Here is a 10,156-nt window from a genome sequence, read left to right on the forward strand (position 1 = left end):
CACTGCCAAATGTCCCCTGAAGACAAAATCATCCCTGGTGGAGAACCACTGAATTAGAGGACAGGAAGATGGCTGGAGTGTCTGGAGTCTAGTGAGGAAGATGGGTGTGGTTCAAGATGAGGTTGGAGAGGGAGGCTGGGCTCAGATCATGTGAGGAGTTTAGATGTTACTAGAGGTTCAATGGAAAGGTTTAAGCTGGGGCATGGAATGATGTAATTTACTTTTTTGGGGGAAGTGGGGAGACCAACTATGATACTGGGGGTAAGAGTTGCAGTGATCCAGACGATGAGGGAACTTGCTGAATCAATAGTAAGAGGTGGAGGTGAGGGAGAGAAGAAGCATCAAGAATTTGAGCCCAGCAAAGGGGTGGGTAGCAGTGTCATTAGAAAGGCCTTACCTGGTTTGGGACAGAAAGTCATTAATGTAGAGAGGCCGGGTAGAGGAGGCTAGAAAATTCTGGTGACCCAGGGAGAGGCGGCAGATGTGGGTATGGAAATTTGGCCATGGGATCTTTACTGGTATTTAAAACCACATGACTGACTGAGATCACCTAGGGGTACAGTGTGAGGGGTCAAGAGAAGGGAGCCCAGAATAGAGTCCTGGAGACATTTTAGTAGGGGAAGGAGGAGCCAGAGAAAGATCCAGATGGAACTCTCTGTGAGTTGGGAAGGGTGGTGTCATGGAAGTCAAAAGTGTCTCAAGAAGGTTGATGGGTGACATAGGGCTTGGTGATAACTTTTATAAGGACCGTCTGTGTGGGAAGTTGAGGGCGGATGGCTGTCTGGGTGGGTGACTGAGGAAATAGAGTGACCCAGAAAACTTCCAAGGGGATGGCCACAAAGGGAGCAGAGCATGGGGCAGTAGCAAGTGGGGGCCAGGGTCACTGGCGTTTACTCAAGACAAGAGGGGTGAACGGGTTTGTGTGCTGGTGCAAGTGGCCTAGGGAGCCGGGGAAGATGGGGAAGACTGATGGTGGGTGGGGGAGGGGATACAGCAGGGAGAACGTCCCTGAGTGTGATCCAGAACCCAAGTTGAGGGGCTGGGTTATTTTTTAGCAAAGTAGTCTTACTGTGTTAAAATTTATGTGACATTTGCTGTTTTTGCTATCTTTAAGTGTACCATTCAGTGATGGTAATTAGATTCATGACACTGTTCAACCAGATTGTACAATTTCCAAAACTTTTTCATCATCCCAAACCAAAACCGTAACTGTTAAGCACTAATTGCCTATTCCTCCTTCCCCCAGAGAGAGTTTGTGTTTTTAAGATTTTGCTTATTTATTTGAGAGAGAGAGCACGAGTGGGGAGGAAGGGCAGAGGGAGAGGGAGAAACAGACTCCCTGCTGAGCAAGGAGCCTGATGCGGGACTCTATCCCAGGACCCTGAGATCATGACCTGAGCCGAAGGCAGACGCTTAACAACTGAGCCCCCCAGGCACCCCAAGAGAGTTCTTGATAAAAGCAGGACATCTCATCACTAATAACGGGGAGGAAGACACAGAATCTGGCTGGAGGTAGGGGTAGGCTGGTGGTCTTGTCAATGGGAAGGTAAGGGAGTCTCTGTTGATTACTTACATTTTCTCATTGGGGCTGGAGAGAGAGCAAAGGGGTAAGAGTGTAGGAGGAGATGTGAGAAAGTGTGCAGAGTCATCTGAAGAATGGGAAAGTGCAAAACTAGGTGGTAGGTTAGGGTTGATGGCTGGTGCCTAATGTCCACCTGCTGTTGTCCCCTTGAATTAAAGTGATACCAGCTAGCAACAGTGAGTAGTTTTTAAACTCTTTTGTTACTGTGGTAAAATACACACGGCATGAAATTTACCATGTTAACCATTTTCAAGTGTATAGTTCGGTGGCATTAAGTACTTTCCCATGGGTGTGCAACTGGTACCACCATCCTTCTCCAGATCCTTTTCATTGTCCCACGCTGAGACTCTGCATCCATTAAACCATAACCCCCCTACCCCCAAAACTCCTGGGAACTGTATGTTGGGGTGCAGACATGGTTGGGTGCACAGCTGAGTTACATAGACTTGCTGAGAAGGAGGGAGAGGGGAGCAAGGGAGTTACAGGTGTCTGCGAGGGGGGGGGTTACAGTGGTGGGCCACGTAACTCAGGCTGGGAGGGCGTGAAGAGGTGACCAATGGTGTCTTTGGAGTCCAAAAGATGGTGCTGTCACCTTTCCTTTCTCATGATGCCGTAGATGGCAGGAGTCAAAACTCATTTCAAATTTATTAATTAACATGGTTCCCTATTACTCTTGACATCCCTGAAGGATGCTCCACACAAGAGCCCAAAGTAGCCACTTGAGGCACCCGGCATCACCTCCCCCCTGCATGCCACAGGTCCCTAGGAAACATGCACCCAATTAGGTAAGAGAAGACGCATATGGTGTTTATTCGGGGGAAGAGGTACATTTTCTATGAATAGCATAGCTATGTGAACAGACAGGCTGACAGATGACTCCACTTTATCTGATCACACAATATGGGCATCCACACTGTGTGAAAACCCCCGAAGCTTCAGGAACTTGCAAACGTCCTTCTTGCTTTCTGCATCTCAGTCCTTGCTTTTCCCTTCAAGACTGAAGTGGAGGTAGAAAGGCCCTTTCTCGAACGCTGTGGGCTTTCTGCTCTGACATTTCCTCAGACCTCACTTCTTTGGTGCTTTTTACATCCTGGGGTGTTTTCTGCATTATTGATGAAATCATCTCTTCTTTGCAATACACCGATTATCCTTTCTGGTGATTGAGTTTTCTGATTTTGCCTATGTATATATATTTTGGCCTACAAATTTTATTCCTGGAAGATGCACTTGCACTGTGTATGAGGCTACACTTTGAAAGGGAACGTTGGTCTGGGCCATTCCCACAGCACAGATGCCCTTGACGAGGAGGCAGAAAGACACAGGGGGTAGGGTTTTTCCACAATGGGAGAAGCTAAAGGAGGTCACACTTTATATCATGACATTGGATTAAGCGATTGATACATAAACCTAATCTCACACGAATGATGTTTCCAGTAATACTTTAGAAGACAAGACATAGGAGGGCATCAGAATGGCACTAGAGTGACTCCGCAGTGCTACGTCAAATTTCCTATCAATGATCCAGAACTTTCTGCAATAATGGTGATGTTCAGTCCGTGGCTGTCCAGTATGGTAGCCACTAGGGTCCTGTGCCTATTGAACTCTTGAAACATGGCTAGTACAGTTGTGGCACTGACCTTTTAATTTTATTTAACTTGAATTTAAATGGCCACATGGGACTAGTAGCTACCATATTGGACAGTGGAGCTTGCAGTAACTACCAACTTACTAATCAGTTACAAGCTTTTCAAATAATGTAACATCATTTTCATTAGATTTACTCGGTATCTAAGTGATCATGATTGTCTTTGCCTGTGAGTACTTGGGCCATACAGATGAGGGGTTTCTATTTCTCCCACAGCAGGAAGGGCAGTGGTGGGCAGTGAAGGACTGAACTGGTGGGTTGGACAGGACTTGGGGAACTCTTTTGCCTTCCGGCTTTGCTATCCTTGGGGTGTCACTTTCATCCTCAAGGTTGTGAGAAGGTTCTGCCCTTTCCAGAATCAGCTCAGGGTCTTAGGCAGGAAGAAAGAAGATGGAAAAAGAGCAGGGGCCAAACAAAAAGCTTTGGAAATCAAAATGGTACAACTCCTGTGGCCCAGAAGTTGTCAGGCTAGAGCACAATTACTCATTCTATTGCCCTTCAACCAGCAATCCCACTTCTAGGAATCTGTCCCCAGTGGTATCAGGCATAATACAAAAGGACTCATGCATAAGATTACTTACTGTGGCATTACTGGTGGTTAAAAACAAACAAACAAACAAACAAACAAACAAACAAACAAACACACCCTGGAAATAACCCAGGTGTCCATCAATAAGGGACTGTTTGGATAACTCCTAGTAACAGCCACACAATCAAATACAGTGCAGTAAAAAAGAACGAGGAAGCACTATCCATACAGCTGTGGGGTGATCTCCAAGATTCAAGAATATGAAATAAAGAACAAGAACAGCATAGGGATCCACGTAGAGTGTTGATATATATTCTCTTATGCACACACACACACACACGTGTGCGTGCACACTTGCATACTTGCAAGGGAGATGCAGGGAAAAGAAACACGAATGACTAAAGGGGGAGAAGGGAACAAGGCAGGGAGGCAGGGATGGAGGTGAGACAGTCATACTTTTGACTTTTAAATCATGTAAATGCTTGCACTTCCAAAACCTAACATAAAGAAGTGGTTGAAAAAGAAACCTCACCCAGAGATGTTCTCTTTCAGTTCCTTGTTTACTTGGGTCGCATGGCCACAGCCAGCTGCCAGGGCATGTGGGAGGTGAGTATTTACTGGGCAGGTCATCCCTCCAAGCCCAATCAGGATTCAGTGAAAGGGGAAGAGGGGAGGGGAGGACACCTTGGGCAGCAGCATGCCAGGTCTGCCATAGCTGCCCCAGGGCCCGGGCCTCTCGCCTGGGCTGTGAATGTCCGTGGCTGTGACTGCTTCAGGCCACTGCTGCAGCTGTGCAGGCAGTCCACTGAACTCTGTGGCTGGGTAGGTGGGCCCGTTTTCATCATCCTCTTTCTGTACAGCGGGAAACCAAGTGTAAGGTGGCGAGTGGCAGAGGATGGAAGGGAGCCCTCGGTCTGCTGCTGTGGCCCGAAGTCGAGCCCCACACAGCAGGCAATGCCTTCTGGTCACCACCAGCTGAATAACCCACTGTGACCTCACATTTCTCTTATAAAAAGTGGTCTGAAAAGTATCATATTTGAAAGTATCTAACATGGGGCAACTGGGTGGCTCAGTCGGTTAAGTGTCCGACTCCTGATTTCGGCTCAGGTCAGGATCTTGGGGTCATGGGATCCAGCCGTGCATCGGGCTCCATGCTCAGCTCAAAGTCTGCTGGAGATTCTCTCTTCCTCTCCCTCTGCCCTGCCCCCCTTCCTCTAAAATAAATAAATAAGTTTTTTAAAAAATAAGAGTGTTCACTCTTGGTGTTGTATACTCTGTGGATGTTGACGATTATTTAAGGATGTGTATCCGCCATTATGGTATTTTCAGCATCGTTGCACTGCTTGAGAAATCCTCGGTGCCGGCCTTTTCATCCCTCCATCCTCGCCAACTCTTGGTGACTACTGCTCTTCTCACTGTTTTCTGGTGACATTTTTGGTTGTCATAACTGAGGGTCTAGGCTGCTACTAGCATCTCATGGTAGAGGCCAGGGATGCTGTTAAACATCTTACAAGGCACACAACAGCCCCTCACAAAGAATTATCTGGCTCAAAATGTCAGTGGTACTGAGGTGAGAAACTCTGATGCAGAGGCTGAGTGGGAATTTCCTTAATCAACGACCGTGGCGGGCACGAAGTCATCCAATAAATATTCAGTGAATGAACACTTACAAGTGAAGCATTTGGATAACTCAGGCAGAGCTACTCCTGAGTTTACGTGACACAGAGAAAAGCAAAAGAAAACATTATCTAATAAAATTCAGGTCCTGGGGCGCCTGGGTGGCTCAGTCGGTTAAGCATCTGCCTTTGGCTCAGGTCATAATCCTGGGGTCCTGGGATCAAGCCCTGGGTCAGGCTCTGCTCTCAGCAGGGAGTCTGCTTCTCCCTCACCCCCTGCCCCTTCCTCCACTTGTGCTCTCTCTCTCAAATAGATAAAATCTTTAAAAAATATAAAATAAAATAAAATAAAATAAAGCTCAGGTCCTGTAGCTACCCAGTTTGGAGGGGTTGGCAGGTAAGGAGAGGGCACTTTGACAGGGAGAATGCCATTGTCTTTAATCCCCACGCATGGAGATTACACGTACCATGTGTGATAGAGTCTGTGTAGATACAGTTAGTGGTCCGTCAGCATTAGGTATGAATTATATGACTTGCGAAACATCTGGGTCTGTACTGTTTTCTCTGTAAGACAGAGGAGACCTCTGTACGTATTTAAAATAGCACAGAAGCACCTTTTGGTACATTCTCCTTTGTTTTATGAAGCATCCCAGAGATTCAGAAATGAAGACAGACGGGGGGTGGCAAGCTCCTAGCATCACTTGAAAAGTGCATTTTTTTTTGTCCTCGGAGAGTTTTAAATACAGTATATTGAAGAACTGTCAGGGAGATAACAGAAACGAGAGACTTTTGATATTTAGTTTGAAACAAAGCATAAAGACATGAAATTCAAATATAATGAAGGGAGGGATTTCAAAAGTGCAAGTGGGCCACATTCCCCGGTTTTTACTCTCACATATCAAACAAAGCCCAACTTACAAACCGCCGCCAGTCCGCTGTCTTGTCTGCCAGGGGACTGCGCACGCGAGTGCCAGGAGGCCTTCGCAGGCCCCGTTACCTTTTGGTATATTCAGTCCCTCACTCAGGGGAACTTCGCCTCGCTCAGACATGGTCAAGGGTATTTTCGGTATCCTGAAGTTGGTCTGTGTGCCTGGTATTCCAGACTTTCTTTGACAATATTGGGTCCCACGCAGACTCGTCATCTACATGAGTGAGGTGATGGAGAGGCAGGCAGGCGAGCAGGGCGAAGAGTTCAAGTCCACGCTAAGAAGAGTAAGATTCTGTCAGATCACAGGGAGCTCACTCATGGTTCAGCGAGGGAGGGCTGTATGCAAATGAATGGTGTGAGCCACATGAAAACAAGGTTATTTTTCTAATACAGTGTTTGCAAAGTGCTCAGGGAACACTGAAGGTGGGACAACTGTGTGGGACATCACAGAAAGCTTGAGGAGGTGACTCTAGGCTGGGTCTTAAAGGATGAATAAGAATGAAAGCAGGCAAGAGTAGGGGGAATGTTCCAGGCGGCAGGAACATCTGTGAAATCCCAGAGTCGTAAGTGGACTATCGTGTTTGACATTCAATGGGGAGGAGGGTTGGGAGCTAGTGGGGGTAATGAGGCTGGGAAAGAAATTAGAGTTCGACTATGAAGGACACTCATAGCTTAAAATGCAAAACTAAGGTCAGGGATGCATAGTTGCCCAACTCTGGCATAGTCTAGCCTGGGTGAAGTGAAAGGGATGAATGGTGCCGTAGTATTACGGCACACATAGCCTATGTGACTGTACCTGTTGGCTCCGTTAATGGTTGTCGAGAGATTACTTCTGGAAGGTACACTGACAGCTCTGTGTATTTTATCTTACTTAATTATTCTTCTTCTTCCTCTTCTTCTTCTTCTTCTTTCTTCTTCTTCTTCTTTCTTCTTCTTCTTCTTTCTTCTTCTTCTTCTTTCTTCTTCTTCTTCTTCTTTCTTCTTCTTCTTCTTCTTCTTTCTTCTTCTTCTTCTTTCTTCTTCTTCTTCTTTCTTCTTCTTCTTCTTTCTTCTTCTTCTTCTTCTTCTTCTTCTTCTTCTTCTTCTTCTTCTTCTTCTTCTTCTTCTTTTTTTAAGTAGGCTCCATGCCCAGCATGGAGCCCAGTGTGGGGCTTGAACTCACGACCATGAGATAAAGACCTGAGCTTAGATCAAGGGTATGACGCTTAACCAACTGAGCCACCCAGGTGCCGCTTCTCTAACTTAATTCTTTACCCCATGAGGTAAATTCTACTTCCATTCCCATTGGGAGATGAGGACACTGAAGCACACACGGAAGTTAGCGTGGGCTAGGATGCAGTGGTGCAATTGGGATTTAAGTCAGGCCGCTTGCTTCGGAACACAAGGCCGGGTGCCTCCCAACTCTTGTCCCAGATGGCACTCTCTGGCAGTGATGTTTTATGACACAATGGGGTAAATGCCACAGTTGCTCACAACCTGAAGGGCCTTGGCCCAGGGACTCTGTGTCCCAGGCTGTACCCTGGCTGCCCCAATGGCTGACGGGGTGCTCAGGGTCTTGACACACCTGTGACTCATTTCCACAGCACACCTGGGGGCAGGTGGACGTCAGCTCTAGGGAATACACTCGAGGTCGATTTTCAGCTAAATTCTGGTTACATTACAATTAAGCTCTCAAATGGGGTGCAGGAAAAAAATCCTTTCTTTAGGGCTCTGGGTAGTTGATTTTCTGTTTTGTAGTTTTGTAGGTCAAGCGGGCAAAAGGATTGTGAAAAAAATCATGGGCTCCGGAGACGCACAAATCGGGTCTTTGTCATGTGACCACAGTATTTGCTAGCTCTGCGGCTCAGTTTCTTTATAGTTAAAAAGGCCAGGATGAAAAGACACGTCATAGATTTGTTGTATTAAATGCAGTACTTTACGGGGCGCCTGGGTGGTGCAGTCAGTTAGGCGTCTGACTCTTGGTTTCAGCTAAGGTCATGATCTCAGGGTCGTGGGATCGAGCCCCGAGTTGGGCTCTGCACCCAGAGCGGAGTCTGCTTGAGATTCCCTCTCCCTCTCCCTCTAGCCCTTCCCCGCCCCACTATCTCTCTAAAATAAATAAATACATCTTTAAAAATAAATAAATGTGTAAATAAATAAATAAATGTGGTAGTTTATATAAAGCAGCTGGGATTGCCCCACAGTGAACACCAGCCTCTGTCCCTCCTTCCTCTCCCTCTCCTGTGGATATTCCTGGTAGGGGATCACAGTGATGCCATGCTGGAGGGCCCTGGTTTGGGGGCAGCCAGACAATAGCCATCTGTCAGGAAAGCCACTTACCTTTACTTATGGGAACACTGCTAGTGACATCACCCTTTCTTTATTTTTTTTTAAGATTTTATTTATTTATTTGAGAGAAAAAGAGAGTGAACAAGAGAGAGAGAGAGAGAGCGAGCACACAAGCAGGGGAGAGGGGCGAAGGGAGAGGGAGAAGCAGGCTCCCCAGCGGGCAGGACCCTGGGATCATTACCTGGCCACTGGCAGACGCTTAACCAACTGGGCCACCCAGACGCCCTATCCACCCTTTCCTTAGAACCCCTTTCTTATGAAAGGACTCCTGAGTTTTGTTGGCACAAGTTCACAGGTATCAAAACTGTCCATGAAAACAAACATCCCAAGCTGTCCTCCAGCAGTTTCCACTTTTTCCCCACACTTATTTCCAGGTGGTGATCTTCACCATTAATTTTTAAAGATATCTGCATTGATTTTATAGCAAAAAAAAATATGACTTTTCCCAGCTTCACCATTTGTAAGTGTACATTTTGCTAGTGTTAAGTACATTCACATTGTTGTGAAACAGATCTCCCGATCTTTCTACCTTGTAATCTGAAACTTCACCCATTGAATAGCAACTCCCCTGTCCCCTGTCCCTTGGCTCCTCAGCCCCTGGCTATCACCTTCATCATTTAATGTTTCAGAGAGCAGTTCAGCATCCTAACAAGATGAACATTCTGCCCTGCTAGTCTAGCAGGTTGCTTTTGAAATTAGGGCTACGTTAAACACTCCTGTGTTACAGGCTGGTCAGAGTTACTGGGTCTTTGTTTAACAAAGATTAGCACTCAGAAGAGATGAAGACCAGGGTGCCTGGGAGGCTCCGTTGGTTGAGCGACTGCCTTCCGCTCAGGTCATGATCCTGGAGTGCTGGGATCGAGTCCCGCATCGGGTTCCGTGCTCAGTGGGGAGTCTGCTTCTCCCTCTGACCACCCCCGCCCCGTGCTCTCTCTCTTTCAAATAAATTAATTTTTTAAAAAAGAAGAGATGAAGATCAGTGATACCACTCGAAGACACATATACCTCATATATCATCCAGATCTTTTTTTTTTTTTTTTAAAGTAGGCTCTACGCCCAACAAGGGGCTCAAACTCATGACCCTGGCATCAAGAGTCATATGCTCTCCCGACTGAGCCAGGCAGGTAGGTACCACCCAGATCTTTATGCCATGTTCACCTAGTGGTCTGAAAGGACCATCGGCTCCCTAAAACGCGTGTTACTGACGTCGGCACACTGATTAGGTGAAGTCTGGATGGACGATTCCGTGCTGGAAGGGTAAGAGTCAGTGAACAGCACGAGCACCTGGACTGTTTTCCCACCACTGAGGAAGACAGTCATACCCCCTGCCCAGCACACCATGGGGGATCCATGCCTCCCAAACCTACCCGTGAAATTCTTGGGGAATGAAAATAACACTGTATCTCTGTTAGATTCAGTCCCTTGCCCTAAGAAGGGGCTCATGCATGCTAATCAAGAAAAGAACAACTCTGGGTGAGCAGAAAGGGGAAACCTAAGGCCCAGCAGCTAAGGGGTGTTTTTCAGACTC

The 10,156-nt window shown here is 46.8% G+C and overlaps 1 protein-coding gene across 2 annotated transcripts in view; it reads right to left on the reverse strand.

The window, feature by feature from the left end:
• Positions 1-2,368: 2,368 nt before the first annotated feature.
• The window catches only part of CLYBL (citramalyl-CoA lyase), a 282,103-nt gene continuing 274,315 nt past the window's right edge, over positions 2,369-10,156 (reverse strand). Inside the window, exon 15 of one of the 2 annotated variants that reach the window (XR_008957608.1) lies at positions 2,369-6,575. The gene's annotated coding sequence lies outside the window, so the exon portion shown is untranslated. The remainder of the gene's footprint in view (positions 6,576-10,156) is intronic. The other variant, XR_008957607.1, reaches the window with a different exon arrangement.

Source organism: Ursus arctos, unplaced genomic scaffold (genome assembly GCF_023065955.2).
Source record: "Ursus arctos isolate Adak ecotype North America unplaced genomic scaffold, UrsArc2.0 scaffold_10, whole genome shotgun sequence".
Classification (NCBI taxonomy): Eukaryota; Metazoa; Chordata; class Mammalia; order Carnivora; family Ursidae; genus Ursus; species Ursus arctos.